Genomic DNA, 8,064 nt, shown 5'->3' on the forward strand with positions numbered 1-8,064 from the left:
TATATATATATATATATATATATATATATATATATATATATATATATATATATATACATACACTAGCACATATGCCCGTGCGTTGCAACGAGAGAATTGTTAGATGTTCCTCATTTCACATAATCTGCTTTGCGTGCCACTCCGCATCACTATGACAAACATAGCAAATAAGGTTACCTTCATCTCTAGCGATAGTATGAACTTAATGCTTACCAGAGTTTCCCTAAAGGAAAAAAAAATAAGAATGGAGGCAAACTTTGTTAAACTTGCCAAACTTGTGCTATTTTTTTTCTTTGAGAAACTTAATGTTACTTGTCTGAGGTATCCAAAAAACTACAGCTCTTATGACAAGAAGATACAGAAAAAGATTGATTAGTCCTTGAAGCTCAAAAAGGGCCGCTTAGCTGTAAAAGCTATGTAAGAAGTGTGGCGAAAATGCATATATTTGATGAGTATATACAAAGAGTCATCAATGTTATACTTATTTCCTGGTGAAAACATCAACAAAATCATTAAGTAAATCATCCAACTGTAGAGCTACTTTTTGGGTTACGAATTTTCTATCAATGGGATGCAGACATCTAGGTGAAAGATTGTCTAAAGATTCTTGAAAAACAGGAATTCAATCAATATGATAAAGGATTGAAGCTCAAAAAGGGCCGTATTAGCTGTAAAAGCTATGTAAGTAGTGTGGCGAAAATGCATATATTTGATGAGTATATACAAAGTGTCATCAGTGTTATACTTATTTCCTGGTGAAAACATCAACAAAATCATTAAGTAAATCATCCAACTGTAGTGCTACTTTTTGGGTTGTGAATTTTCTATCAATGTGATGCAGACATCTAGGTGAAAGATTGTCTAAAGATTCTTGAAAAACAGGAATTCAATCAATATGATACGTGCAATCATAGTTATTATATTTAATTCTTGGTAGAAGAATTCCCATGACAAGGTTTTTTGGAGAAATGCACACAACGAGAGTTGATGAGTAAAAGATGAAAAATAGTGATTATTGTAAATGTTAGTCATGTTACAGATCGTGCTTGAACCTGAATACCATTGTTCTTCAAGTGTCAAACATTTCTACGAGTGTGTATTAATATTTTCACCGAGGCTTCCCTTTAGGTACAGTTTGTGTAGAGTGTCATAAATGCCAAAGCTAATGTCTTGATGAATCATAACAAATAACGAGTTGCGGGAAATGAAGTGTTGAAAAAAAAAACACCAAACACAACATTCTATGTTAAATCTAGCCGCGCAAATGCGCGGGTCACAACGCTAGTTGAGATAAATCAAGTAGTGGGGGTGAACTTCTTAAGTATACTAGTCAATTTGTACGTGCAATGCACGTTAACTTGAAAGTATATTAAGTGCATGCGAATATTATTTGCGTGTTATTATGTGATTAGTAATATATTTGGCATTGAAATTAACTGCACGTTAAACGTGTTGAGCGCTCGACATTGAATTAGTTTAGGTCGTTAGATTAACATGATTTGGTGGCCGAGATTAATTGGATCTTCCCATTTGACTCATTTTATATTGGTATAGATATAGATAGGATTAGAAAACATATCTACTACCATTACTCCTCTCGATTGTGTGTGCATGCATGGACAATTGCAGCGCAGAAAAAAATACATTTAAAAAATAATCCCCACCTTCATTTAAAAAAATCCAAAAGATTTATCACCGCGGCCAACCAGCTTGCGCCACGTGGCATAGCTGGCTGGCCGCCCTTCCCGCGTAGCTTAATGGGTTTAATTGCAGCGGATATTAATCTTATGGGCAACTATAGTAAGAGATATAATGTTGCTGAATTAATGGGCCATCCATTTGTATGAAGGAGTTTGGCTTCAGGTATTTCCTAACAGATAGCAAATACACTAATTCCTATTGTAAATTGACGCAGATTTGTTTAGATACGCATGTATCTACACACTATAACGCGTCTAGATACATGCGTATGTTGATAAATGTGTCAATTAAGAACGGAGAGAATCCAATTAATGGCTGATGAAATTTAGTGATAGAAAACTCATCCTAACAATCACTATAAATAGACAATGCTGCAGACTTTTTGGCTTACCACACTTCAAGTTATTCAATCCAAGGTTTCACAATGGCACGCAAGATAGCACTAGTAGTCTTGTCTCTATCGGTGTTTGCGTTCTTCCTCTGCCTTGGTAAGTAAATGGTCCATGGTTTTGCGGTTTTATGAAAAGTTGTACTATATAGGTAGTTCTAATGGGACGGTTTTGGAATTTACATCAGGTATTGCCGAAGCTGACCTGCAGTGCAAGTTCACGATTCACCCTTACTACCATGGTAAGTGCAAGACAAAGCATGACAGCGAGAATTGTCAAATTTCTTGTACCAGATTAAAGGCGCCAAAGTACAACGATGGCGCATGCGCTAATGAACGATGTTTCTGTGCTACCTGTCATTGATCATTGAACTCTTTCACCGCTGGGGGAGCCATCAAGATACATCACTGCCATGGAAAGATTAGAGCTCCTAGGAGAATCCTTTTTTTTTGTTGTATCAGAATAAATTGGCAAATGTATCTGAATCTGGCTGTGCTTTAGCAAGTATCTATTTCCGATGAGTTGCGATAAAGAGTTTCCAGTCGATTAATTTTTTTTCGCCTGATATGTTGTAGGCACCAAGATGCAAATAGTACATGTGCGGCAACCACTAGTAGAAAACAGGGCTTTGGTCCAGGCCGGGTCAGCCCATTAGTCCCGGTTCAGTCTAGAACCGGGACCAATGTGGGCATTGGTCCCGGTTCGTGAGCCCAGGGGGGCGGCCGGGCCACGTGGGCCATTGATCCCGATTGGTGGGACGAACCGGGACCAATGGGCCTCGCTCCTGGCCCACCACCATTGGTCCCGGTTGGTGGCTTGAACCGGGACCAAAGGCTTCCCTTTAGTCCCTTTGGTCCCGGTTCAAGCCACCAACCGGGATCAATGAGGTGCCTATATATACCCCCTCGCGCAAGAGCAGAGCACAGTGCTCTGTTTTTCTGGCCGAGGGGGAGAGGGCTTTGTGGTGCTCTAGCTCACCTCCTATGCACATGAGGTGTTCGATGGAATGCCCGAGCCACACTACTTAAGCTTTCTCCTCTCGAAGCTCGACCTCCAAGCTTCATTTTCCTCGAGATTTGTCTAGATTTAGCGGTCCGTCACGCCCCGTCCCCGTCTTCACCGCCGTCGATCACCCGCGCCGATCTCATCATCGACACCACCGTGGTGAGCCTCTTGTTCTTATCTTCTTTCTGAAAGGAAAAATATTCTTACTTGTATGTTTAGATAGATACTTGTATCATTTTCTTACATTTATTATTGCATCTTATATAGTGCGATGGTTTTGGTATCCGCCCCCGTCGGCCCTCGTCATGTCTATGATTCGGATGTGGTATGTATATTATCTTTATAACTATTGGTTCATTTATTGTTTATGAAAATTATGCCGACCAACGTGACATAGATTTTATTTATTTAGGATGTATGTGAATCGGAAATGCCAACCGACCCTATTGTCGAGAGGTTAAATTTAGTTGAAGAAGAAAACAATTTGTTGAAGGAAAAAATAAAAAATAAATGAGGAGGAGAAGATGATATTGGAGTTGCATGTTGCGGATGTCGTCGATGATCACAAGATCAAGATGGATGCAATGCGCTTGAAGATTAGAAAGATTAGAAAATATGACATTCATACCAAGGCTTGGTATCATTATGCCGTTGGATCAATTGTTACCTTGGTTGCGATTATGATCGCATTTGTTTTCGCATTGAAATGTTTTACATAGTTTCAATGTATGGTTTAATTAATTAGATGCTCTGGAGAGCTATATGTTGTTAGATGAGAACTATGTATGCACTTTGGTTTTAATGTGATGATGAACTTTTATTAATTTGGACACTTAATTATATATAATGCACGCAGATGAACCGGCAGTGGATGTACGGTGACAGACACACCCGCGAGTACATTAAGGGCGTGCATGAGTTTCTCGATGCGGCTGAGGCAAACAAGCAGAGTGGTTTTATGTGTTGTCCATGCACCGAATGTGGGAATACGAAGTCTTACTCTACCCGGAAAATCCTTCACTCCCACCTGCTTTACAAGGGTTTCATGCCACACTATAATGTTTGGACGAGACACGGAGAAATAGGGGTTATGATGGAAGACGGCGAAGAAGAAGAGTACGATGACAACTATGTGCCCCCTGAATACGGTGATGCTGCAACGGGGGGAGCTGGTGAAGATCAAGAGGAACCAGACAATGTGCCAAATGATGTCGCCACGGGTGAAGCTGCTGAAGATCAAGAGGAACCAGACGATGTGCCCGATGATGATGATCTCCGCCGGGTCATTGTCGATGCAAGGACGCAATGCATTAGTCAAAAGGAGAAGCTGAAGTTCAATCGCATGTTAGAGGATCACAAAAAAGGGTTATACCCCAATTGCGAAGATGGCAACAGAAAGCTCGGTACCGTACTGGAATTGCTGCAGTGGAAGGCAGAGAATGCTGTGGCTGACAAAGGATTTGAGAAGCTACTGAAAATATTGAAGAAGAAGCTTCCAAAGGATAACGAATTGCCCGACAGTACATACGCAGCAAAGAAGGTCGTATGCCCTCTAGGATTGGAGGTGGAGAAGATACATGCATGCCCTAATGACTGCATCCTCTACCGCGGTGCATACAAGGATCTGAACGCATGCCCGGTATGCGGTGCATTGCGGTATAAGATCAGACGAGATGACCCTGGTGATGTTGACGGCGAGCCCCCCAGGAAGAGGGTTCCTGCGAAAGTGATGTAGTATGCTCCTATAATACCACGGTTGAAACGTCTGTTCAAAAACGAAGAGCATGCCAAGTTGATGCGATGGCACAGTGAAAACCCAAAGAAAGATGGGAAGTTGAGAGCACCCGCTGACGGGTCGCAGTGGAGAAAAATCGAGAGAAAGTATTGGGATGAGTTTGCAAAGGACCCAAGGAATGTATGGTTTGCTTTAAGCGCGGATGGCATTAATCCTTTCGGGGAGCACAGTAGCAATCACAGCACCTGGCCCGTGACTCTATGTATGTATAACCTTCCTCCTTGGATGTGCATGAAGCGGAAGTTCATTATGATGCCAGTTCTCATCCAAGGCCCTAAGAAACCCGACAATGACATTGATGTATACCTAAAGCCATTAGTTGAAGAACTTTTACAGCTTTGGAATGGAAACGGTGTACGTACGTAGGATGAGCACAAACAGGAGGAATTTAACCTTAAGGCGTTGTTGTTCGTGACCATCAACGATTGGCCCGCTCTCAGTAACCTTTCAGGACAGACAAACAAAGGATACCACGCATGCACGCACTGTATAGATGACACTGAAAGTATATACCTGGACAAATGCAGGAAGAATGTGTACCTGGGCCATCGTCGATTTCTTCCGACCAACCATCAATGTCGAAAGAAAGGCAAGCATTTCAAAGGCGAGGCAGATCACCGGAAGAAGCCCGCCATGCGCACCGGTGATCACGTGCTTGCTATGGTCAATGATTTACACTACGTAATCTTTGGAAAGGGTCCCGATGGACTAGCTGTTCCGAATGACGCTGAGGGACACGCACCCATGTGGAAGAAGAAATCTATATTTTGGGACCTACCCTACTGGAAAGACCTAGAGGTCCGCTCCACAATCGACGTGATGCACGTGACGAAGAACCTTTGCGTGAACCTGCTAGGCTTCTTGGGCGTGTATGGGAAGACAAAAGATACACCTGAGGCACGGGAGGACCTGCAACGTTTGCACGAAAAAGACGGCATGCCTCGGAAGCAGTATAAAGGTCCTGCCAGCTACGCTCTTACGAAAGAAGAGAAAGAAATATTCTTTGAATGCCTGCTCGGTATGAAGGTCACGACTGGCTTCTCGTCGAATATAAAGGGAATAATAAATATGCCAGAGAAAAAGTTTCAGAACCTAAAGTCTCATGACTGCCACGTGATTATGACGCAACTGCTTCCGGTTGCATTGAGGGGGCTTCTACCGGAAAACGTCCGATTAGCCATTGTGAAGCTATGTGCATTCCTCAATGCAATCTCTCAGAAGGTGATCGATCCAGAAATCGTACCAAGGCTAAGGAGTGATGTGGCGCAATGTCTTGTCAGTTTCGAGCTGGTGTTCCCACCATCCTTCTTCAATATCATGACGCACGTCCTAGTTTATCTAGTCGGCGAGATTGTCATCCTGGGGCCCGTATTCCTACACAATATGTTCCCCTTTGAGAGGTTCATGGGAGTCCTAAAGAAATATGTCCGTAATCGCGCTAGGCCAGAAGGAAGCATCTCCATGAGCACCAACCAAAACAGCGGTGTCCGCTTTGATGCAGCAACCAAGAGCGGAAAGGATACATATTATGGTTACATAGTGGACATATGGGAACTTGACTACGGACCTAATTTTAAGGTCCCTTTGTTTAAGTGCAAATGGGTCAATCTGTTAGGCGGCGGGGTACAGGTAGACCCACAGTACGGAATGACAACAGTGGATCTGAAAAATCTTGGGTACACTGACGAACCGTTCGTCCTAGCCAATGATGTGGCACAGGTTATCTATGTGAAGGACATGTCTACCAAACCGAGAAAAAGAAAAGATAAGGAAGCGAATACATCATACGATGAGCCAAAGCGCCACATAGTTCTTTCAGGAAAAAGGGACATCCTGGGAGTGGACGGCAAGACAGACATGTCTGAAGATTATGAAAAGTTTCATGAAATCCCTCCCTTCACTGTCAAGGCTGACCCAAGCATCCTGATAAACAATGAAGATTATCCATGGTTACGGCGCAATAAGAAAATGACACAAGCGAAGAAAAAGTGAAGACTTTCTCCCGCAACTATTATGATGATACCATGCCAAATTTGTAACAGACGAGTATGCTATGCCAACTTTTTCAGAGTTCATTTGAAAACTATGAATTTAGGTCGAATTTTCTCTATAGGTGCATCTATGTTCAAATTTAAACTATTCAAATTTGAAAACTAATGGCACTAACAGAAAGTTTATATTTTTTCTAAAACTAATGGCACTAACAGAAAGTTTATAATTTTGCTGACCTAAAAGCAAAAAAGAATTAAAAAATAAAGCAAAAAACAAAAGAAAATAAATAATACAGAAAACAAAACAAAAAAAACTGGGAAAAAATAAAAATAGCAACAATAAGTATTTTGTTGTAAGTAGAAACAAAATAAAATAAATAAAGCAACAAAACAAAAAAACTAAAAAAGTGTTTTCACATTTGAAAACTAATGGCACTAACAGAAAGTTTATAATTTTTCTAAAACTAAAAGCAAAAATAATTAAAAAATAAAGCAAAAAACAAAAGGAAATAAATAATGCAGAAAACAAAACAAAAAAACTGGGGAAAAATAGGGCTCACCCCTATAATATTTGTTATGACTAACTAAAATTACCAAATTGAGTATAATGATAAAACACAGTAATATTAAATAGCAGGAAAAAGATTGACTCAAAAATCAATTTTTATAGTAAAGTTATTCATAAACTAGTGATTCACACAAATTTTAAAAAAATCAAATTTAAACTATTCAAATTTTAAAACTAATGGCACTAACAGAAAGTTTATAATTTTTGTGACCTAAAATAAAAAAGAAAACACTACAAAACTATAAGTATTTAGTTCTAAGTAGAAACCAAAAAAAACAAAAAAACAAAAAAAGTGCCACCTACTGGGCCCCCACGGCCTCAATACGACTAGAAACCCTACCATGGGCCAGGATTCAGGCCCGCGGGAGGCCCAGTAGGCCCACATGCACAGATTGCAGTGTTAGGCCCGAAAGCCTGCTTTAGAGAGGAGCTCTAGAGGAAAGGCGCACGGCACCTTATAAACAGGTGTGCCTCCCTCTCAACTAGCAAGGTGGGACTAAATATTTGGGTTCGGGGCAGCACAGGCCTTTGGTCCCGGTTGGTGGCACCAACTAGGACTAAAGGGGGGCATTAGTCTCAGTTGGTGCTACGACCCGGGACTAATGCCACCCTTTA

The 8,064-nt window shown here is 41.1% G+C and overlaps 1 long non-coding RNA gene across 1 annotated transcript; it reads left to right on the forward strand.

Annotated features, from left to right (window-relative positions):
• The first annotated feature begins 2,091 nt into the window (after window positions 1-2,091).
• LOC119319486 lies at window positions 2,092-2,622 on the forward strand. Its single transcript, XR_005154494.1, has 2 exons — window positions 2,092-2,189; window positions 2,278-2,622. It is a non-coding gene; the product is annotated as an uncharacterized LOC119319486 (long non-coding RNA).
• The last annotated feature ends 5,442 nt before the right edge of the window (window positions 2,623-8,064 follow it).

The sequence above is a fragment of the Triticum dicoccoides genome, chromosome 6A (assembly GCF_002162155.2).
Source record: "Triticum dicoccoides isolate Atlit2015 ecotype Zavitan chromosome 6A, WEW_v2.0, whole genome shotgun sequence".
NCBI classification, from domain to species: Eukaryota; Viridiplantae; Streptophyta; class Magnoliopsida; order Poales; family Poaceae; genus Triticum; species Triticum dicoccoides.